This window comes from Rhinolophus sinicus, chromosome 18, assembly GCF_057876585.1.
Source record: "Rhinolophus sinicus isolate RSI-liver-muscle chromosome 18, RSI-T2T, whole genome shotgun sequence".
In the NCBI taxonomy this organism is placed as follows: Eukaryota; Metazoa; Chordata; class Mammalia; order Chiroptera; family Rhinolophidae; genus Rhinolophus; species Rhinolophus sinicus.
Window position 1 is genome coordinate 63,578,303 of NC_142518.1, and position 24,725 is coordinate 63,603,027.

At 39.2% G+C, this 24,725-nt stretch overlaps 1 pseudogene; it reads left to right on the forward strand.

Annotated features, from left to right (window-relative positions):
- Positions 1-743: 743 nt before the first annotated feature.
- Positions 744-22,639, forward strand: LOC148754632 (large ribosomal subunit protein uL29 pseudogene; annotated as a pseudogene).
- The last annotated feature ends 2,086 nt before the right edge of the window (positions 22,640-24,725 follow it).

A 24,725-nucleotide genomic window follows, 5' to 3' on the forward strand; every position in this document is an offset into this window, starting at 1 on the left:
TCCTCTTCAAATTGGTTAAATAAGCCAGTGTGAGATGTAATGTCATGGGAAGGAGTATCATGGACTAGGAACTAAACAGATTTAGCGGAATTAGTTAGGTCCTCTCGAGAGAGCAGGCTGCTTTCGCTAACTGGTCATTCCTCTGGCGTGGCTGGTAGAGGATGAAAATCAAAAATGTCTTCATACTTCTCAACCTAGATTTCTTTCGGCAACTTAGCTCAGTCTTGGCTCATGGGCTTGCTCATCTCCATTATTAGAGCCAAGGAAGAATTTTCAGTGTGTGAATTTTCCTCCAGAATCAGGTTAAGAAAGATAAGCAGAATAGAATAGAGCTTTGCATTTACACAAGGACAGAAGAGGAAAGAAGGGGAAATGGCGGCAGGAGGGGGAGGGGGACATATTTGTGCAAACGTGCCTTTCTTACTTTCAACATTTTGTCTACACATCTGTCTGAATCATACTCATTGGCTTATATTAAACAAAAAAGATCCATATAAGTTCCTGTGAAGGAATGAATTAGGATCCTAATGTCTGGGCAGCTACTTCTGGCTGCCCAGACATCAGGATCCTGATGTACTTTCCCGGGAATGCGATCCCGACGTTATCGAAGAATGGAAACGGGGATCCGGAGAGGCCAGGTTTAAGCAGAAGCAGTTTGTTGCAAAAGCATAAGAACAGGCACAAGAGAAAGGCTCATAGAAGTGTAAGCTAGAAAGGTAGATTTTAGAGGTGGCTACGGGAACATGGGCATTGCTTGCCGAGGCCCGGCAGTGGCTGCGGTGGCGAGGCGGCTGCAGGTGCTCTGGAGCTTATGTCCCCTCCTCGTGGCTGCTGCAGTGCCGAGCTGGGGGTGGGGGGAAGCCCGGGTGGCAGAGAAGCAGTGGGCTACTCCTGCCTGGCTCGCCAAAACGTGTTACTGGAGAGTGGGCCCTGCTCAGCGTGATGTCCAGGTTCTTGGTCTCTTGAGCAAAGAATTGAACAAGGTACCGAGGAAAGTAGTGAAAAAGCAGTTTATTCGAAAAAACAGTACACTCCAAAGGGTTTGGAGCCGACGGGGAGCAAAAGCAAGGCTCAAAAAAGGTGTGGCTCACAGGAGTCTGGGGGGGGGGGCTGTTCCTCTCCAGGTGTGGGACCACTTGATTGACACCTGTGATTGACAAGAGGCTATTACCTTATCTCTTCAGACAGCATATGTTTTCTGCAGTTTGAAATTGTTAACTACAAGCTGATTGAACCCCTTCCCCTGTACCTGGGCAGTCAGTCTTGGTGGGGTCAGCCAGCTGATTGGCCCCCTTCCCTGAACCTGGGCTGAGTGTTTGGCAGGCTCTTCAGCTTGAATGTCTGTTACAAGCTAAATGGCCCTCCTCCTCTACACCTAGGCTTTGGCAGTCCTGCAGCTTGAATAAAGTTATTTCCTCTGGCTTTGTTATGTTTTCCTCTTTAATCCCATTTACTGTGGCCATCTTCCTGACTGCCTATAATTTTTCTATCTCAGAAGGAGGGCAAATCCATGTGAACTAGAGCAATATTTACCTGGAGTAAGTACAACAGGAGACCCTGGCTTCTTGTGATACAGAATCTTCCAACTCAGAGTCAGCAAACTGTGGCCTACCTGTTTGGGTAGATGAAGTTTTTATGGAACACAGCCATGCGCATTCTCTCATTGTGAGACAGGTTAGTTAGTATGTTGCTAGGTAGACAGGGAGGTCCCTGGTGGAATAAACAAAAGACAGCCATATCCTGAAACTCCAGGTTCTGTAATGTCTTCTTCACTCCATGACAAAGACATGAGAATACTCCTTGAGGTTAATAAATAATCTCAAGTCCCTTCTGGCTGGACAAAGGAACAGATCTGATAGATAGGAATGGGTTATTTCATTAATCCCTTCAGGATGGGCAAACAGGACAAACCTAGTAGATGAATTCCTTTAGAAGTCTCTAGCCCCCTCCCCCAAGCAGGCAAGGGAAGGTATAAAAGTAAGAGCTTTTGCCTCAGTCACTGGGTACCCCATTCGGGACCCCCTCCCGCTCGGGAGCTCTGACCGTTTGCTTTCAATAAAATATCCTCTTTTTCAAACTCTTTGTCTCTCCTGGGTCTGTGTTTCCATTCTTCGGTCTCACGAAACATGATCCCGGCCTACACCCAAACTGCTGGCAGATCCAACATCATTACATCAATTGGTTTGCCTATTTTATGGCTGTTTTTAAGTAGTTGCGACAGAAACTATATGACACACAAAGCCTGAAGTAGTTATTTACTGTGTGGCCCTTTAGAGAAAGTTCACCAACTCTGTTCTATCCAACAGAGATCCAGAAGAGAGGCAAGGGTTCTCAGAAGTGATCAATCAATTTGATCACTTAGGGGAAACATGGATAGTTTATAGTATAAAGTTTAAACTGAAAATAGTGTTTGCAGAATATTATTTAGAAATTGTAACATTATATCTGTTGTTAATTCATTTGTTAAAATTCATATCATATATACTATTTATTAATATAAATAATTTAATTATGGATGTTTTGTTGTTGTGTTATGCAGATTTTGTAGTAACTGGAAAGATATAGAAACAAAGGCACTACTTATAACACTATTAATAATTAGTGTCAGTCAATAGCATTGATTGGGCACCCACTTGGTAAAGAGCTCTGTTCCAGGGTCAGTGGGAGGAGGGGAGAGCCTGAAAGAAGCAGATGTAACTGTGAGGGCTAAAAAATGAATACTTTTCCTCCCACCTCCTAAGTTCTTCTAGCTGGGCTAGTAATCAAATTAACAGAGACAGATTAACAGGAGGAAAACACATTTTAATACATACACTTGGGGAATTCACATAAGCATGAAAATTCTAAAGTCACTGAGGCAACATTGGGTATATGAGACATTTTGGACAAAGGAGAAAAATGGGAGAAAGGGTCTGAGATTTCAGATGTGAGAATGGGCGATTTACAGGTAGTTGAGGAAGGGCTGGGCGCACACATAGGGCAGGAACATTCTTGCTGGGCGACTCAGAGACAACGGGACACAGTCGGTATGTAGCCAACAGGCCCCTGCCTGAAGCCTTCCCATTTACCATACTTAATTCACATTAGGATAAACTGAATATTCTAAGATTTCCTTCCTGAAGCAGGTTTGTCTGTCTGAATCTCTTGGGCAGGAAAGGCGGGAGTGCCAAAAGTTCTTTCTGAATCTTATTTCTTAATAAACAGTTTAAAATCAATATCCCCAAAAGGCAGCTTCAGGATGGGAAAACTTTGGTTCCCTTTGTAACTAAGTCTTACTAAATGGTCTAGTTTAGTAAGTCATTGTATAGTCCTGCAGTGACTTCAGGAAACTCACAAAATAATATAAGCCCATGAGAACAAATAAAAAGAACTCAATCTAGGACAGGAGGATAAGAGATGATTTGCCTGTGTGTCAGTCAGCTGATGGCTTTGATAGGCCTTAGTCCTGTAGATTTGCCTGATTCCCTTGTTTTAGGAATTTGTCTAAACATAGATTTCATACTTTGGATTTTGAATTTCATCTTGCTGATTTTTGCCTATCATTAAGTATGTTGAGATTATTTTTGAACTTGTTTCTGGAGTTTAATATAGAGATGTTTTATGCTGACATTTTATTTCCTGAAAAATATTATAAGCATGATTTGTATGTCTTCATCAAGTCAAGATAGAGGCCTTGAAGCCAGAGTTAGCTGTGGCCTTAGAGGTGATCTAGAGCAAAGCCTTCTCAAACTTTAATTTCCATACGAATAACCTGAGGTTCTATTTAAAATGCAGATCCTGATTCAATAGGTCTGGGGTGAGTCTGGAGAATTCTGCAGATCAGACTTTGAGAAGCAAGTTGCTAGAGCATCAGCTAGTAGTAAGAATTCACTCTGTAATATCTGCATATTTTCATCTAGCTTTGATGAGAACACTACTAATTTACACAAAGAACTCACAAATTTTCAAGGTAGTCTACTTCATTGTGGTGAACTTAAACAGAAAATCTTTATATTGTCAAAGCTATAACTTGTGAAGTTTTTCTAAGGGATAATAATGGTTGGTATTCAATTGCCATGCTTGAGATCATCAGCCAATTCTTTCCTGTTGGTCAAAATTAAATCCATTAGGAGACTGTATCATCAAGGGTTCCAAAAGCTATTATCAGGGAGGTGAGCTGTGACGCTCACCTCCCTCAGACAACAGCCTTTTCCCATAGGCTCCCCTTTTCTTCCCTTTTTTCTCTCTCTCTTAAATCCAACGCATATCACATGTACACTTTATTTGTGCACATTAAAACATTTAGAGGGATTCAGGTCCCAGGATAGTATGTTATCTGACCTCAGTTGGAGAGCCGGTAAATGTTTAACAGCTGGGTTTGGTGGTGGTGGGGTGGGAAGAGGTAGTCCTGTGTGCAGAATTTTCATATTTGTCAATTTCCATGGTGTAAATACTCTCACCATGGCCTATTTCTAACTACCAATAATTTGACAACCAGCTTGCAAAATTCTTGAAAATTTAATAGCAAATCTGCTCTAATACAGCTTCATCTGACCCCATTATAGCAAATAACAGTTAACATTTATTGAACACTTACTATGTAAGAGGCATAGTGTTAAGAGTCTTATGTACGGCCTCTAACAAAATTAAAATAGGACCCTATTCATTTATTCAAGAACAATTTACTGCATTCCTTTCTTGCTAAGCCAGAGAAATAAAGATGAATGGGAAATAAGCCCTACCCTCAAGCACTTCATGGAATCTAGTGGGTGAAATAGAAAAATAGATAAACCACAGTGTAACATAATAAATAATAGGTGGTGGGAACTGATTGAGTATCCCTTCTTGGGGGTAAGGGACACTAAAGGAAGCCCTTTTCTTTACCTCTTTGCAAATGCCCATGCTGACCATTATCAAAACAGCTTCTGTGAATTAAGTTTAGGTAGATATCTGTTAGACTTAATGGAATTGAAGAGCAAATCAGTTCCTTTAAAAAGAAAATTTTGAAAAATTGACATGCATGTTCCATCTTATACTTAGAATTGGGTCTAAATTATCTGTCATATAGGATTTAGAAAGAGAATATGGAATACAGAGAAGGAACCTTTTGAGAACTGACAATTTACAGACCTCAGGAGTGCTATCCTTATTCAAATTCAATTTCATTTTAGAAAGCTTGAAGGCATCAGACTGTTACAGAGATAAAAGAGCCAAGTATTAATCTTTTGACTTAGTATCTTATTCAAGCTGTGGAACCTGGGAAGAGTTTGTAGGACTCTTAATTTATTTTAAAACTAAAGATCAAGCAGAAGAACTGAAAAAACAAAAGTGCAATGTAATGGCTATTCTTTTGAGTATTGCTAACAGTGATTATAATTCATTACAACAACTGCTTGTTTATTTATTGCCCTAATATGGAAGTCAGATGGGTAGAAATAATAAAACATGATTTTAGTTTTCTTCCAATCTTCTTTGCCCTCTGTACTCTATTTGTCTGTCACTTTTATATTGGCTTACACAGGCCAGAATTGTATTTTAGCTTTATGGTGAGAATGTGAAAACAGGGTTTGGGGTGTATCACAAACCAATCTAGGGCGGCTGGTTAGCTCAGGTGGTTAGAGTGCGGTGCTCTTAACAGCAAAGTTGCGGGTTCTATCCCCACATGGGCCACTGTGAGCTGCGCCCTCCACAACTAGATTGAAACAACTACTTGACTTGGAGCTGATGGGACCTGAAAAAGCACTTAAAATAAATAAGAGTTAAAAAAACCCAAAAAACCAATCTAGATGTGACAGAACAGTGTGCACAAAACAAAGTTGTTATACTTCTTTCTCTCCTATCTGCCCTATGTGGACCTAGCATGAGTGAGGTGATGATTTAGTGCAAAATTCTTGATATTTCACAAGAAGCCCTACTGAGCAAGCTTGCTTTAGCTTCTGACAGGATTACAGAAGACAGGATGAAAGATAACTCTTTGAAAGGGGAATAGTCAGGGATGTAGCAACCAGTCACAACCTCCTAATTCCCTTCAAGGCCTTGGGGCACTCTGTTGAAATTTTTAAGTAACAAGGATTAGTAAGGGTTTAAATTTTACATGAACTTGAATACGAAGGGAGAAAAAGTAAGTGGGAAGAACTCAATAATTATTTGGGGATCAAGTCCCTTAATTGGGTCTATTTATATGTCATTAAATAATTACCTTTATGTTCATTTTATCTAGCTTTCCATTCTATTTTACTTTTGTATAGGCCTTTATAAATGAACAAATCTCTCTTGGTTTATACTCAAATGATGAATTTATTGACATTTTTGTGTTTATTTATTTTTCCCCCTGAAGAACAGTCAAACAAGGAAGCTATTATAAGTTAGGGTGACCATAAAATTTACCATTCAGGGCCGGTCCGGTGGCTCAGGTGGTTGCAGCTCTGTGCTCCTAACTCTGAAAGCTGCCAGTTCGAATCCCACATGGGCCAGTGGGCTCTCAACCATAAGGTTGCTGGTTCAACTCCTCAAGTCCCGCAAGGGATGGTGGGTTCTGCCCCCTGCAACTAAGGTTGAATACGGCACCTTGAGCTGAGCTGCCGCTGAGCTCCCGGATGGCTCAGTTGGTTGGAGTGCGTCCTCTCAACCGCAAGGTTGCCAGTTCGACTCCCACAAGGGATGGTGGGCTGCGCCCCCTGCAACTAGCAATGGCAACTGGACCTGGAGCTGAGCTGCGCCCTCCACAGCTAAGATTGAAAGAACAACAACTTGACTTGGAAAAAAAGTCCTGGAAGTACACACTGTTTCCCAATAAAGTCCTGTAAAACAAACAAACAAAAAAATTACCATTCAAACCAGAGTACTTTTGAGAACAAAAGGAGGTTCTATTGTTAATATACTATAATAATTATGCTTGGAGTCAGGAATAAACATGGTCTATCTCTTAGCAAAATGGGATATATGGTCCTCTTAACTACACGTATTTGATCACTGTTATTTGGTTGCCATTTGGATTTCACAGAAATATCTGAAAAACATATGAGGCCATGTAATTAAAAAACTGATCTGGGATTTACATGTGTACATATCATGGAAATTAGAATAGGGTCAAAAAGCAGTGATTCTCTCCCTTATGACTGAAAGAAGATAGTGAGAAGAAGGTCCTCGGAAGCCCTCCAAAATTAAAAGATCCTTTTTTGAGGTCATTACTTTCCTTCCAGCTCTCTTGAACTTATGTCCCTACATTCCACATGGCTCAGAATACCCCCTACTTTATATTCCTATTACAATTGCATGAGCTAAGGATTTCTTCATATCCTACTTGCACTACAGCAAACACCTTCTAACTGACCTGCCTGCTTTCAGTCTTTCTATGTGTCAAATTTGTTCTCTATATCACAGCCAGACTGGTTTATGTAACATGTAAAGCTGACCATATAATTATCTTTCTAAAAATCATTCATTAACTCCCATTCCCCACAGTAGAAGGTATTCTTTTGCAGGACATACAAGTCCCTCCATGAATTCATTCCTGTCTACAACTTCAGCATCTCTCCTTACCAATAATACATTATTTCCATTTCTCCAAGCACAGCATGGTGTCTTTTGCTTTATTCTTACTCATTCTTGAACTTATCTGTACTTTTAGAAAACTAGGCAAATGATTTCTTTTTTAGGAGGAAAGATGGTGTGTGGATACCAGAGTCCATCAATTTTGTATCATTTCTTTTATTTATATAAAGCAAGATTATCTGTTTGGTGACAGTTCTATGAATTTTGACAAATACAGAGGGTGCCAAAAAATGTATACACGTTTTAAGAAAGGAAAAAATTGTATTAAAATTGTAATACTCAATATATACCGATAACAAAAGATGAATACAAGTCATGTGTATACATTTTGTTTGGCACCCTTGGTATACTGAGTTAGGTAACCATTACCACTATCATGAAGATACAGAACAGTTTCATTATTACCTCTCTACTCCTCCCCCCAAAAACTCTTGCTTGTCACCTTTATAGTCAAACCCTATCCCCTTCGCAACCACTGATCTGTCCTATGTTCTTATAGTTTTTCTTTTTCTAGACTAACATGTAAATGGAATCACACAGTGTATATGTATCACTCAACATAATGAATTTGAGACTCATCTAATTTGCAGCAGGCATCAGTAGTTCATTCCTTTTTATTGTTGAGTAGTGTTCCATTGTATGGCTGTACGATAGTCTGTTTATCCATTCCCCTGGTGAGGGACTTTGGGTTGTTTCCAGTTGTGGGTAATTATGAATAAAGCTGCTATGAACATTCTCTTACAGGTTTTTGTGTGAATATAGGTTTTCATTCCACTTGGCCAGAAGGCAAGGGGTGGGATTTCTCAGATGCGTGGTAAGTGGATGTTTATAAGGAAACTGCCAAACTGTGTTCCAACATGGTTGTACGCTTTTACATTCTCACTGAAATGTATGCAGGTTTGGGTTTCTCCACACCCCACCAACATTTGGAGTGATCAGTCATTTTAATGTTAGCCATTCTAATCATTGTGTAGAGGTAGCTTATTTTGGTTTTAATTTGCATTTTCATAATGACTATTTCAGGCATCTTTTCATATATTTTTATACTATCTATATATCTTCTTTGATGAAGTGGCTCTTCAAATATCTTGCCCATGTCTTTATTGGGTTTTTAGTTTTCTTATCAGTAAGTTTTGAGAATTTTTTATATATTCCTAATAAATTCCTTTATCAGAAATACAATTTTCAAATATTTTCTTCCATTCTGTGGTTTGCTTTCCATTCTCTTAATAGTATCTTTTGTAGAACAGACATTTTAAATTTTGATTAAGTTCAGTTTATGAAGTTTTTCTTTTATGCATTATGATTTTGCTGTCGTATCTAAAAATTACTTGTCTAACCTAAAGTGTTATTAGTTTGCTAGGCTTGCCATAACAAAATATTGCAAACTGAATGGCTTAAACAGCAGAAATTGATTTTCTCTCAGCTTTAGAGGCTAGAGGTTTAAGATTAAGGTTTAGTTTCTTCTGAGGTCTCTCTCTTTGGCTTGCAGATGGTGCCTCCTCACTGTGCCCTCATATGGTTTTTCCTCTGTGCACACACATGAATGTATCCTAATCTCCTCTTCTTACTCTTATATGGACACTGGTCATATTAGATTAGGGCATACCCATATGACCTCACTGTATCTTAATTACTTCTTTAAAGGTCTTATCTCCAATTACAGTCACATTCTGAGGTACTAGGGATGAGGACTTCAACATATGAATTTGGGGGGTGGGGATGGATAATTTATCTGATAATGCAGGTCACAAAGATTTTTTTCCTATGTTTCCTGATAAATGTAAATGCTTTTAATAGAGGGAATTGTAAAGTTATTTGGTACATACAGAGACTGCTTTGCTCAGTGCTATACTGCCAATGCCTAACACAGTGATTGACATCTTAAATTACTTACCAAAGCTTGTTGAATGAATGTGAATCACATCCACTATTCTATTCAGGCTCCGTGAATCTCAGAAATGTTTACAGCTGTCTCACTAAAAGATTTTTATGGTATTTATCAGATCCCAATCATTCCCTAAAATCTATCAATAACCATTCAAACTTGCCCCTAGTGGTAATATGTACTAAAGACAAAAATGGGACTACACTATGACTCAGCAATTTCATTCCCAGGTATGACAATTAAGTTTGTGAACTTGTTGCAGTGCTGTTGCTAACCTTTATCGATATCAGAGGGATTATTCATTATGAATTTGTACCAACAGGACAAACAGTTAACCAAGTTCACTCTTTGGAAGTGCTGAAAAGGCTGCATGAAAAAGTTAGATGGCCTGAACTTTTCACCAACAATTCATGGCTCTTGCATCACAACCATGCACCAGCTCACATGGCACTGTCTGTGAGGGAGTTTTTAGCCAGTAAACAAGTAGCTGTATTGGAACACCCTCGCTACTCACCTGACCTGGCCCCCAATGACTTCTTTTTTTACCCAAAGATAAAGGAAATATTGAAAGGAAGACATTTTGATGACATTCAGGACATCAAGGGTAATATGACGACAGCTCTGATGCTATTCCAGAAAAAGAGTTCCAAAATTACTTTGAAGGATAGACTAGGTGCTGCCGTCAGTGCATAACTTCTCAAGGGGAGTATTTTGACTGTAGTGATATTCAGCAATGAGGTATGTATTAATAGTACTTTTTCTAGGATGAGTTTGCCAACTTAATTGTCAGACCTCATACACTCATGAATTGGAGAAATTTATTTTTCTGACTATATGATCTAAATTATAGTTGAAAAATATGGTCATTCTAACACAACTTTTTTGTAGACAGGTGATGTTCTACATAAATAATTGTTTTAACAGATACAAACATACACACACACACACACACACACACACACTCAAATTCTCAATTCACAGGCATGATATCCACAAGAAAGCAAAATGGATTTTTAAGTATCTGATATATATATATATATATATATATATATATATATATATATATATATATATATATATATATATCACTCCTACCATTTGCCAAGAACTGTGTTGTTATAACTGAAGTATATTACTTTGAAAACTACAGCTTAATTCTTTAGAAAGAAACACTTATAAAATATATAACATAGCTATGTGTCTTCCTAAATAAAAGCTAGTGCACATAATTTCACTTTCAGGTTAATCAGGAATACCAGTGATTGTACTACCTTACACATGATACTCTATTGCTTTCAGATATAGTTTTTGTATTTCAGCTTCTCTGGTTCAATGATAATGCTGTGGTTTCTGAGTCTTTCTCTCTTTGTCTTGTGGGAGCTAAAGAAATAATACTTTTCCTCCCACCTTTTAAGTTCTTCTAGCTGGCCTAATAATCAACAAAAATAGATTAATAGGCAAAAAAAATCAAACGTTTTAATACATGTGCATGTGGAATTCACATAAGCATGAAAATTCCAAAGACAGTAAGGCAACATTGGATATGTGAGACATTTTGGACAAAGGAGAAAAGGGGGGAAATGGAGTTTTAGATGTCAGAAGTGAGAATGGGCGATTTACAGGTACTTGAGGAAGAGTGGAACACACCTGGCCGGGACATTCTCGCTGGGTAACTCAGAAACAGTGGGACACAGGAGGTATTTAGCTAACAGGTGCCTGCCTGACGTCTTTTTATTTACCATACTTAATTCCAGTTAGGCTCAGGCAGCATTCTAAGATTTCCTGCCTGAAGCAGGTTTCTCTGTCTGAATCTCTTGGGCAGGAAAGGGAGGAGGGTCAAAGGTTCTTTCTGCATCTTATTTTTTAATAAAAGCTTAAAATCAATGTCCCCCCAAAGCAGCTTCAGGATGGGAAAACTTTGGTTCCCTTCAGTCTCTTTGTCTCTGTCTAGCTCTCTGTTTCTCTCCCTTTCGCTCAGTGCCTACTTTTAACAATACTACCTCTACACACACACTTCTGATTTACTACTTCTAAATTTTTATTCCTCCCCCCCAATTAGTTTTGCTTTAATTCTGTACAAAATGAGAATAAATAGATCCACGGACCCGGGGCGGGGGCTGTCCTCTGACTGAAGCAATGTACATTCTTGTAAGAACTTCATTATGTGTAATGCAGTTTCATAGAAAGATCTTTATCTATATTTCAGATTGTTAGAGTTGCCAAATAATTCTTTTTCTTTTTTTTTTTTTTTTTAACATTTTTTAAAATTAGTTTCAGGTGCACAAAACAGTGTAATAGACATTTATCATTTATACCCCTCACACAGTGAAAACCCCCCTCCCCCCATTGAAAACCCCCCTCCCCCCATTGAAAACCCCCCTCCCCCCATCCACTACCACTCTGACATCACACAAGCACCAAATAATTCTTTAGATAAGAGATATTTTCCTGGATTTAAAAATATCTTATGTAATTAGATTACATAGCAATGCAATTGTATATGTTCCTCTTACTCACCGTACATGAGTAAGCCTGATGGAGAAACTGACCTAAAATGGTTCCCTGCCACGTGGAACTGACCTAAAATGGTGGCCCAAGCGGGGAGAGAGAGGTCCCCAGCCTAAGCCCCAGCCCACTTCCGCATAACCCCCTCGAAGCCACACCCCAAGCCAATCACCAGATGACACCTGCCCCTTCCCCAACTCAAGGAAGTCCCCAACCCGTAAAAACCTGCTCAAAACCTTGCTAGGGGCTCAGTATTTGGGAAAGATCCCACTGAGCCCACAGGTGTAATAAAGCTGACCTTCCTGACTCTCTGAGTGCCGCTTGGGTTCTTTCCGGTCCTGGTATCCGTAACAGGCCTATAAATTTTCTCACACAAACCTTGGAGATTGGGGTAAGATAATTGATCTCAAATCTGAAATCTTTATAAAAAGACTGTGACTAGCCATGTGTGGGCCAAGTCAAAAAGCCTAACCCAGGTGAACTAGGTACAGTCTCATGAAGGTGGGACTAAAAGTGGGATTCAGTAAGTTAACACTAATTTCATTGTATCTTGTAGCTGAGAATAGTAATTCTCAACCTACTTTGCCTCAGGATTTCTAAGGGGTTTTGCCATGCTCGCATGAATAACAATGGTTTTGCTAGGTAGTCTATTGGGGAAAAATATTTTTCCTATATTAGAATACTTTTTGTAGCAAATCACCTATAGGGGAGGAAAAATAATATTCCCTTCACCATTCTAGATTCTTAGCTGAGACGTACCCCTTGTAATAAAAGACAGACTAACAGGAGAAAAACAGAAGTTTAGTACCCCCCGTTTACATGGGAGCTACCCAAGAAAACTAAGTAAGTCCCTGAAATGGTCTAAGCCAATCCGTTAATACCATCTTCAGCTAAAGACAAAGGAAGATGTTGGGGATTGGAGAAGCCTGTTATAAGAAGCAATCAGGAAAAGCACAGTAGACAAGGATATGGTTGTTTTGCATATTTAAGTCCCTGACTTCTCCATTCATAAGAGTTTCTTGAGATTTAGTCATCTAAATAGTCTGGTACAGAGAGGGAGACAACCTTACACGTAGAGATTTTCCTTATAAATGCAAATTTCCCTAACCAAGGGTAAGTTATACTCTGTTGCCAGAGATTCTCTTGTGTCTGCAACCTCTTAAAACTAATCAACCCCAAATATTCCTTATGCCAAAAAGGCATATTTTAGGGTGACATATTTTGCTCCCTTTTATACTCAACACAAACTGTTTAAATAATGATGCCTATGTACCTGAAAATTCCAGGGTAGCTTTAGGTGAGGCCTTGTCGTGTGGGGCGGCCTGAGGGGTCTCTGCTCCCGCTCCCCACATACGAATGCAGGACGTGGTGGGGCCAAAAAGGAACATCCACGGAGCCATAGGTAAGGGAGTCATACCACTATATTCTCGTTGGTGGCTGGGTTGGAGAAACAGGAAGCAGGGGCCACACCATTCGCAACCCTCACTATACTGCTTGCAGGATCAGCCACCATCTTCTTTCTAGCCCCCATTTTTTCTGCTAGCGTAGCCATGGCAGTTATATTAGTGCTCAATGGCTCACTGGTTACAGCTGACGGCCAACTAGCCACAGCTGATGGCCATCCAATCACAGTTGATGGCCATTTACTACCTGAGCCAGCACCTTTCTATGCGAGGCCGAGAGCCTGGAAACTGCTCTCTGGGGCTCTGTCCCCACAGGCCTGATCCTGCAGCTCTATCAATTCCCAAAGCATCCTATTTCTTTGGTGTCTTTGCTGTCTCCTTTGAAGTAGTTTGTCATCATAAGACTTGCTTCCTTTATAATCCCAGGATGGCTCTCAACAACACCCAGACATGCATGCCTTTTTTTTTTTCATATGTAGCAGAAAAAAACAGTGAGCAGCTTTGCCCCAGCATATCCAGCAAAACTTTTAAGATTCCTCTAATTACATTGGCTTCACTCACAGTCCCACTGTTGAACCAATCCATGTGGCTAGGGGAAAGGAATGAGCTTATTGTCTTCACATGTAGCTTTCCTTTCTAAGTATATCAAACTTAAATACCTGTATACGCTAGGAAGGGAATATAAGTGAAGAAAATGGTCCTGACAGGGACTCTAATATATTGGAAAGTCCATGTCATACAAAGGGCTCAGGCCTTACTCAAATCCAGGCAGTTGATGTCATCATAGGAAGAACCAGTGTCAGTAGGTATTCTGATTTTTCGAGAGAAGTTGTAAATCCAGATTTTTATGTGAAGTTCCATGACTTGATGACATTGATACCTAATTCCAAGCTTTACACTATATCACACACCTAGGAAAAGCATATGTGGGCTGAATCAAGATTATCAAGATGTAACTTCTGCTCTATAGAACAGAATGCAGACCTACTGATGTGAAGATTCTGGTCCAATGGATTATTGTCTTTCTCATTGTCAATGAATTGGCATTTTGGTTTTCTATTTTAGTCTCTGTGAGCTTGCTTAATGGGAATCCTTCCCTGAGGGACAGATCCTATCTTAGTGCACCAACTAAATCAAATTTCGAAACCTACAAGGGTGAGACTTAAACTCAGAAAGTAATGAAATCACTAAAGTCATTGCTATCTCTCTGAGATCATGAAAGCCAGCTGAGTAGAATCACAGTGAGTTAGTTGCATCTTTCCATTTGGTTTGTAATGTCTTTCCTTAAAACAAAAAAAAAATCTGCACTCCGGAAGACTCCCAACGAGTCTCCTTTAAACAATGTGTTATTTTTTATGTAGTATGTGCAGGGGAGGAAAAATAATTTTTCCTTTACCCTTCTAGGTTCTTGGCAGAGACCTCCCCGCTCCACCAGTAATAGAAAGACAGATTAGCAGGAAAAAAAAAAATTATGGAAGCCCCACAAAGATAGATGACTCAAAAGGCAGCCAAGCAATTCAGACTTATATACCATCCTGAGCTAAGGAAAAAGATAGGGGTCTGACGCTTCAAAGGAGGGGAAGGCAATTCACAGGAAGATCAGAGAAATGTATGCAAAACAAAGTTTGCCTAGCTATGCAGATAAGCCTCTTGGGTGAAAAAGAGATGTCTAGTAATAGCTCTCTTCCTGCTACAGGCCCCCTTTCTAATGTAAATGTCCCTTACAAATGGCTAATTTCCACTCCATTTTCAGAGGTTCTCCTGTGTCTTCAGTGTCTCTAAATAATCAGCTTAAAATAATCCTTATGCAAAAGAGGCATGTTTTGGGGTTGCATATTCTGCTACCAATCATATGATTTGATTCACAAAGTTTATTTACCCCCACCTTCTGAAAAAGAGACCAATTACATAAAACAAAAAGAGACCAAATATATGAATTATATTTAATTCATTTTTCCTAAGTAAAGCATGGAAATGTATTATTTGGAAATATTTTGGTTGCAAGTGTCAGGAGCTCAATGCAAACTAGCGTTAAAAAAATATATGTATTGGTTCATTTTCCTGTGAAGAGGAAGGGGGGTTTCAGTTAGCTCCAGGCACAGCTAGATCAAAGAGTTCCAATTTTCTCTCTCTCCATCCATCACTTCTGTTTTCTTTCATTCTCCTATAGCTACCCTTGACAGAGTTACAGGGATGGCAGGATGCTTATCAGTCACCCCAGGGATGCATGCAGCAATGTCAGCTGAAGCACCTTTGGCTAGCCTGACTTAAATCATGTGCTCACCCCTGGACCAATGATTGGGGCAAAGGGATGGGGTATTCTGATTGTCCATACCTGGGTCATAAGACTTTCCCTATGGCCAGGACAGTATTATAACCATATAAATTGTATTTCCCCACAGAAAAGACATATAAACTTTATTTCCCCACAGGAAAGAAGGTTCTGCTGGACAGACAAAAGCAACAGAGGTCCATTATAGTAATTCACAGTCATAGGGATTAATCCTTTATCTGCTTCTGATAGAAACACTATTCAGCTGATGAAGAAGTCATTCAAATATGTTCTACATTAAAGCCCAATTAAAACACAATGAAGAGAATCTTCTACAGTAATGTGAAATTCCTTGGAAAGTACAGTGCTACTTTATAACATAAAACATATAGATGGAAGAGACCCAGCAATGAGTCAGGCCATCCATCAAGTAGTATATTTTAAGCCCTTACTCGGCATTTCCGCTTCTTAGTCCAGTCTAGCTTGAGTCTCAAATTATGCCATTTATGCCACATTTCTTAACTTAATAATTCTCTCAGTCAGGAAATTTTTGGCTGATTGAACAGCATTCTAAGCTCATGCGATTCCACAGTAAAGTGAGTTATCAAGAAACTATAAAAGGACCGGGAAAGAAAACACAGGTGGTATATGTGGATCTTTACATAAATCTGAATAAAATTGAGAATCTAAAGTTACAAACTACTATGCTGTGATGACAGGCCTTCAGTAAGTGGTCTCAGTAAATCTCTGACAGGTTAATGTTCTTGAGCTGTCAGGGGACAGGGTAGTAGGGGCCATTGCTCTGACATCTAGGTTTTCTCAGGGGTCACCGATCAGTTTGGAATTTGGGGGCAGCAGTTTAGAGTCACTAATGCAGTAAAGGAACAGAAGAATATGCCACTCAAAAATATGCTTTTTGGGCATGAGAATTATTTTGGGCTTATTATTTTGGAGAGGCTGCAGACACGGGAGAATCTCTGAAAACAAAGTTGCGCTTTTGTAAGAGATGTTTACATGTGTACGGGAAATCTCCATTTGTAAGAGTGTCTCCCTTTCTCTATCAGGAAGAGAAAGATGACTCTAAATCTCTGAAACTGTTATTAATGGAGACAGCACTGATTTAAACCTACATAACAACCTTACCCCTGTTTACTGTGCTTTTCCGGGTAACCTCCCATAACTGGCCTCTCTCTCCCACAACATTTTTCTTTTTCTTTAGCTGGACATGGTATTTCAGGTGGTGGTTTGGGCCCTCTCAGCTCAGGGAGTTATCGGTTTTCCTGGGTCTCTCCATGTTTACATATTATTTAACTTCTGTTCGTTTTTCTCTTGTTAAGCTGTCTTTTATTTTGGGAGAAGGTCTCAGCCAAGAACCTAAAAGGGAAGAGGGAAATTTATTTGTGATTCCATGCAGAGTCACTAATGTGGTAAACTGTGGTCTATTGATGGAATTCTTCACCTCCCCACCCCCCCTCACCCCTGCCAAAAGCTCAGCACTCAGGTGCCCCGGTGTCTAAAATTCTAACTTGAGAATTCTTTTATTTGATATAAGCATCTTCCTTTCTCCACAGGGATCTTTTAAAGTAATCACCATTCCTGCTCCCAGAGCTAACATATTAAGACATTCCATACATTAATAGTGTCTATTTGATCCCTTTCTCCTCTTAGAGGAGTGACACATACTTATATATTTTGAGATGTCTGGGAACTGAGCTAGGGGTGGCACAAAAAGGATGCAGGAGCAAAAATTGGTCAGTTTTGCCAGAGTCTGGGCCTACTGCCAATCTATTTCTCATCTTCTCAAAGTGGAAGGCTGCTGAGCTCCAGTGTAGTCTCTTCTATAATGCTCTTAAGGTGTTAGGGCCACTAGACCTCCAGGCTTTGCCCTAGGGGAGTGGGAGTCTAGGCTGTAATTTTGGAAAGAGTGTGGAGGTCATGACAGCCACAATGGCCCGATGGTTAGGAGGTGGAGGAGAGGAGATATCATTTTCCCTCTACCCTTCTAGGTTTTTAGCTCTGACCCATGCCTCTAATAAAAGACAGATTGAAAGGAGAAAAACAAGAAGTTTAATAATATATATACCTCCTGTATACATGAGAGATACCCAGAAAAACTGAGTAAAACTCCCCCAAGTGGCCCAAATCACCACCTTAAATACCATCTTCAGCTAAAGACAAAAGAATGATATTAGGGCGGGGGAGGAAGGTTAAGAGAGGTGTCCAGGAAAAGCAAGGTAACTAGAAGTAAGGTTGTTGTGCAGATTTAAGTTAGTGCCTTCTCCATTGATAAAATTCTCTTGTGATTTATGGTTATCCTCCTCTTCTTGGTGGGGGTGGATGCACCCTTACAAATGGAGAGTTCCCTTATAAATGTAAATATCCTTAACAAATGGGCAACTTTCTAGTTTGTTTCCTGTGTCTGCAATCTCTCCAAAATTTATCTTCAAAATTATCCTTATGTCAAAGAGGTATATTTTGGGGTGGCATATTCTGCTCCCCTTCAGAGGTGTGTGCTTGGACAAAGGCGTAGACACTAGAGAGATGCTCAGGCCTCTTTGGGGGAGGGGACGATCAGAGCATATCCCTTAGGGCAGAAGTTGGACATAACATTTAGAGCAGGAATGCTTAGGTTGAGGTATATAGAATGAGAATTTGGTCAATTACATTCCTTTAATGTCTAATTATCTTTGCTTGTTCTTACTTAAACCCGTCCTTCTCTTTTTAGTATACTATTCAGGCATTTGTAAACTTATCACACCCCTGCTTAGTGATCGCTTAGCAAAGCCACATTTCCTTTCATCTTTTCTTGTAAATCAATCTCTTTCTTCCATGAATCCTTTTGTCTCTTCTTGCTGGATGCCCTTTCTTTTTCTCTCTCTCTTTCTTTCTTTCTCGTTCTCTCTCTCTCTCTCTCTCTCTCTCTCTCTCTCTCTCTCTCTCTCTCTCTCTCTCTCTCTCTCTTTCCTTTCCTCATTCTGGTATTAGAATACTCCAATTAAATGCAATGCTTATCTCTCATGCTGCAGCCTCACTCTTCCTGTCTGGGGCAGATTACCTCCTTTAGCTAAATTCTCCTTTCAATTTTCCTTTCAGCTTGTCTGTATCTTCAGAGCTGCTATAGGGGTGGTTTCCACCTTCTTCGGTAATTGCTATAACATAGCCCTGGTTTTCAAATTTTATTGTGTATCAAAAATCACCTGAGGGTGTTTTTTAATAATGTAATATCCTGGGTGCCAGTCATCAGATTAAGTAGTGATTCATTAGTTAACCTCTCTCTCTCTCTCTCTCTCTCTCTCTCTCTGTTTTTACAAGCATCTATAGGTGTTTCTGATGCAGGTGATTTTGAAGCTACAAAATCAGCTACACCCTAAGAGACACTGCTGTACTGGTGTTAGGGGACCCAGAAACCATTCTCCATTGATCATCTATGCCAGTGTTTTGTAAAATCATAAAATGATTTTGTTGAAGAAAAACATCCAACCTAAGAGAGAGCTTATAAGAGTTTATTTGAGCCAAACTGACGACTATTGCCAGGAAGCAAAATCTCAATGGACTGAGAAAATGCTCTGTAAAACGACGGTTTGCAGCTTATTTTACACATAGAATCAGAGGAGGAGGGTTACATGAAATCCACTGATGGTAGAGTAAAGGTGTGGGAGAAAGCAAAGTGGGGAAATCTCTGGGATTGGATAAAAGTAAATTGGAGAGACAGGTACTTCTTTTACAAAGGTGGGTACAGGATAGTTAATACTTCACATAGAGATGTTAATCAAGGGACAAGAATAATAATGAGGGATACTGTAGTTTCCTGCTCTGGTCCAGAAAAAGGGATTACTGACATTCCAAGGATGTCATCTTAGGTGCAAATAGACAATAGACAGGCTCACTTAAGGTGAAGATTGACTTTATGAAGGAAGCTTCAGGCTAAAGATGTGACTTCCTGCCACGGCCCAATTTAGCTACGAATTTTTTTTTTTTATGTTCACACCATCTTATGTGGTTATTTTCAGTCTCCTGACCTTGCCAGTTTTAACCTGTGGCCCCTTTTCCGTTCTCAATTTCATGTGGTCCACAAAGTATATACACATAGGTGTTAAGTAATGCTGAACCAGAGTGGGGAAGCTTTCCCCTTTAAATTTTGTTTCAGTTTTCACTTAGGTGCAAGTTTGTTTTGAACATTTCTCTGGCACCTTCTAATCAAACTTTTAAACAACAGCAGCAGCAGCAGCAACAACAACAACAACAACAACATGAACAAGCAGATCTCAAAATCCACAGACTCAGGAGCCTTTGCCAGGCAACAATATTTAGCTAGATTTCAAGAACTTCTTTTGTTTTCATTATATATATTTTTTACTATTATCTTCTATTTATGACAAATATAATGTAATGAAATAAACTGTTTTCAAATCAATAAGTAAAAACAATTCAAGTTAATTTAAATAAAAAAGATATTAAGCGAACAATAGTAAAGTATTATGTGTGTAAAGCATAAATTGTGAAGTAAGCTTTTGGTGGCATACTGACGTAATGAAATTTGTAGGTGATTCACAGAAATCTCAAGTGTGAGAGCTACCCCTCTAGCTGTGTCTATGTAACACCATTAGCATGGCCTTTTTTTTTCTGAATCATCTATTGTAGTCATTAATATTTTTAAGTGAAGGGTATCAGAATATACCACCCCAAAATATGCCTATTATAAGGATTATTTTGAGAAATTTCAGGCATCTGAGAAGCTCTGAAAACAGAGTAGAAGTGACCCTTTTGGAGGGAAATCTACATTTACAAAGTAAATTTTAATTAGAAAGGGGGCTGTACCAGAGAGCTATTACCAGATATCACTTTTTCATTTGCAAAACTTATCTGCACCACATGGAAACCTTTGTTTACCAAATGTTTGCTCTTCTCACCTTTCATTGAATTGCCTTTCCTGCTTTGAAGCCCCAGATTCCTATCCCTTTCCTTAGCCTCAATTGTCTGGCCACCTTTTGAGTGTCATATTTTTTTCAGACTCTTATATGTACGTTGTACACATATGTAATTAAAATTGTTTGTTTTTTTCTCCTGTTAATTTGTTTGATTATGGGGTGAGGGGTGGGTTTCAGCTAAGAACTCAGACAGATAGAGGCAAAATTATTTTGTCTCCCCTACACAAGTCAGAAATCAAACACCAACTTGTCTGTTGGTGATATTTATAATTTGTCAAAAATCAGTTATGCTGTTTGACCTGTATCATCAATTTTTAATAAACAGATTCTTTTCATGGCTTGTGAGTCCACAGTTTTGATATTTGAGTTTCTACTTTTGCATGAAGACTTGTTCACTTTATTCTTTCCTCTGGCTATAGTTGAGTCACTTCTATTTGCATATAACCCCGTGCTAGATATTATAGTATCATGAAAAAAAAAAAAAAAGTAAGACCCATTCTGTATGAACTTAAAAGCTAGCCGGAGAGTCAAAGGAAAATACAAAACAAAAGCTAGCATTTACTGAGCACTTATTATACCGAGCTTAAAAGCTTTTCTTTTGTTCTTATTTCATCCTCACAATAACTTTCTGAGGTAGGTACTAATGGCTTATACTTACCGAGCTCTTACCAGTTGTTTTACACGTATGCTACATTTTTACAATGCCTCTATGAGGTCCTGATAATCGGTTGCCCCCATTTTATTGAGGAGGGAACTGAGCCACAGAGAAGTTAGGCAATTTGCTCAAGGTCACAGTGCCAGTAAATGATGGAGCAGATATTTAAACCCAGGCAGTTTGGATCCAAAGCCTGGACTCTTGCTGCCTTGCTAGTATCCCAGTTTTACAAATGAAGATACTGAGACTTAAAAAAAAGAAAAAAGTAACCTGCCCAAGACTACATGAAGTGGAATTCAGTTAGACTCTAAGGCCCATGCTCTTAGCCTTTAAGATATACTGTCTCGTAAAATAATGGACTAATAATTTGAAAGAACAGTAGAGCATGACAAGTTTAGCAGTAGAATTTCCAGATTTTATCTTCCTTTCCAGGAAGAAAGCTTTTGTTATTTGCATCGTTCCCAATTTTCTTGTTGAATTTGCTTTATTCTTTGACATTTTTTTCAACCATAAAGGCAACCAATCCAACACCCAGACCCTTTAATGCTCTGGGCAAGTTGATACCCTGATGATAGGGACAAGCTCTTGTGTTCTATTTGCTGTTTTATCAACAGAGTTATCGATAAACGAAAACTCTTTGCCCAGATTCATTCTTTGGCCTTAAATTAGCTTGATGGGTGGACATTACCTTAGGTGGCAAAATCCTATCCAGACCATCAGTGCTCACAGCCTGTTGAGGCCAACATCTCCAACTCCTCTGAATTAATCTTTTCTCCAGCTTTTAAGGGTAGCAGCTTTTTGTTTTTATTGTTGCCTGAGAAGTTACATATTTAGTTGGTATTGTGGCTTTCTTCTGTTAGTCAGTTTTGCCATTCCCCTCCAAACAAGCACATACATAAACAAACCCCTCTCAAACACAGCGTTGAAAGAAGTTAGGCCATGAAAGATGAAGAGTATTTTGATCTGTGGATGTGAGGTTGTGGTGGTGGTGTATGGATATATATGTGACAGAGGGAAGTGCAAATAAGAAGTAAAAGAAGCATTTTTCCCTTGGAGCAGGCAGCGGCCGCGGCAGCTTGCGTAGCCAGGGCCAAGATTAAGGCTTGAGACCTTCGTAGCAAGAAGGAGGAGGTGTTGAAACAGCTAGCAACCTGAAGGTGGCGTTGTCCCAGTAGCGCGTTACCAAAGTGATGAGCGGTGCGGTGTCCAAGCTCTCCAGCATCCGTGTTGATTGCAAACCCACTGCCTGCATTCTCCCTGTTATTAACCAGACTCAGATAGAGAACCTCAGGAAATTCTTTAAGGGCAAGAAGCACCAAGTCCCTGGATCTACGACCCAAGAAAATGCACCATGTGTTGCTGGCTCAACAAGGATGATTTGAAGCTGAAGACCAAGAAGCAGCAGTGGAAGAAACAGCTGTACGCACACTGCAGAAGTTTGCAGTCAAGGTCTGAGCATCATGGCGTCCATAAAATACGAACAAACTGGCCAAAAAAAAAAAAAAAAAAAAAGAAAGAAAAGAAAAGAAAAAAAAAAGAACGAAAGGAAACGAAGAAAAGTAAGAAAAGTGAAATGGCACAGAAAACAAGGACAGAAAAATCTATTGCAGTTGATTTGTTTGTTACAGTTATTCTCTTTCCACACGCTATCCAATCTAGTATTGCCTTGAAAAGAGGCACCGTGTTTCCCATCAGTGCTATGGGAAAGAAAGGATTCCATGAATGGTATTGTAATTGAACACCAAACCACGACAGTGCTTGTTTTCTAGCCCTGAAAATAAAAGTTTGAGACCTCTGCTTTCCTTGGAAAGAAAATGTGTATTTCCCATTTATGTATTAGGTTATGCAAATCTTCTTAATGAAACTAAAAGTGCCAGTTGAATACTAGTGACAGTGTTCCTTTAAAAATGTTCTTGCGGAGTCACAAAGGACAGGATAATTAAAACTCCTTGCAGAGTTTAGTTCTTTGACCTCTCATTAGTTTCAGCATTATAAATTGCCATTTGTTAGCAGCCTAATTTGATTATTAGCCCCTCTGAGCTTACAGCACGCATTCTGAAGACCGGACTCTGCGTGACTCTGACTGCGTGCTGCTGCTGTACACCCGAGATGGAAAACGGAGGAGCAAATTGCCTTGCTCCTGTGTGTTCATGAGTTAGTTACACTGAAGTGGTTAAACAAAGGGAAAGCAGGCCTTTCCAACATCCATGGCTATGAGTTTGATAAAAGAAACTCAGTGTGCAGTATGACTAGTTTATTCTGCAAGCCGCTTTATGAGGTGTCATGGAGGGAGGAGGAGAAAGGGAATTTTGGTCCCTACGGTTTTACCATTAAAAAAAATTGGTATGTCATATCACCTTTTGTCACCCTGCACAGTGAAATAAAAGCTGACTTACTTCCTCAAGGTATATCAACAAATTATTGCAGAAACTTAGAATTGGGGACTACCAGAACACTCATTCTTTGTCTCTCTGTAAGGTACTCTGGTCTCAGTATTTTAATTAATTCCTCGATATTGCTACTGGGAGGCTTAGCAAGTGTAATCAGGCTTCTTGCCAAAGCCAATGTCTGTAAAATAACCTAACTTCTATTTTTTTTTTTTAAGTGGGCAAGCTAAATCAGAATTGTGGGAAAGCGGGAAGACACAATAGTAGGAATATGGAAATTAAATACCCCCCTCCCCTCGCTTGCCAACTATAAGTAATTGAAAAAATTGGCCCCACTGCCTCCATTACAGTCCAGAAGTTCATTTGAGGCAAGTGTAAAATCTTCAACTGTCCCAAGTTTGAAATCATGAAAGAGGATTAATTGAAGTTAGGATTTAAGTTTAAAAAATGTAGAACACATAATAATAACAACAGCAGTACAGTAGATTCTCTCTTAGTAAACTTCCACTTAATCAGTTTGCTGGATTAATTGACACTAAGACCCAGTGACGAATGGCCATGGTACACTAATTATTTGTGGTTAGTAGCGTGGTTAGAAGTAGTGTGGTTAAAAGAGTCTAGTTTGCCCAGGTACTTCTGCTTCAAACATTTAAGTTGTATGCTTACTGAAAATTAGTTGAGTTTGTTCCAAATTTGTGCCAGTTGTACATAATAATGTAATTATGCGATTTAATTAAATATTATGTAAACTGATGAACTATGAATACAAAGTGAGTTGTTGCTTCAGTAAAATTTAGGCTGAATGCTTTTGTAATACTCAGTAAAGGCAGGGTGCTAAAAAAATCTGTCAAATTAGGTGTGGGTGAGAAAAAAGTACAAGATGGGGAAAATTGTAATAATGAAGAAGATTCTACACTCGGATTGCTTCACATGTTTTGTGTTTCACTTTTTTTTTTTATGGAAAACTTCAAACATAGCTAAAATTAGAGTCTCCTATAATTAACATGATATTTTCATCACCCAGCTTCAACAAATATACATACATGTCCAATTTTGTTCCAGCTGTATCCTATCCACTCCCCTGCCACAATTATTTTGAAACAAATCTCAGATATTATATCATTTCTTCTCATAGGTCTTTATAAGTTCTCATT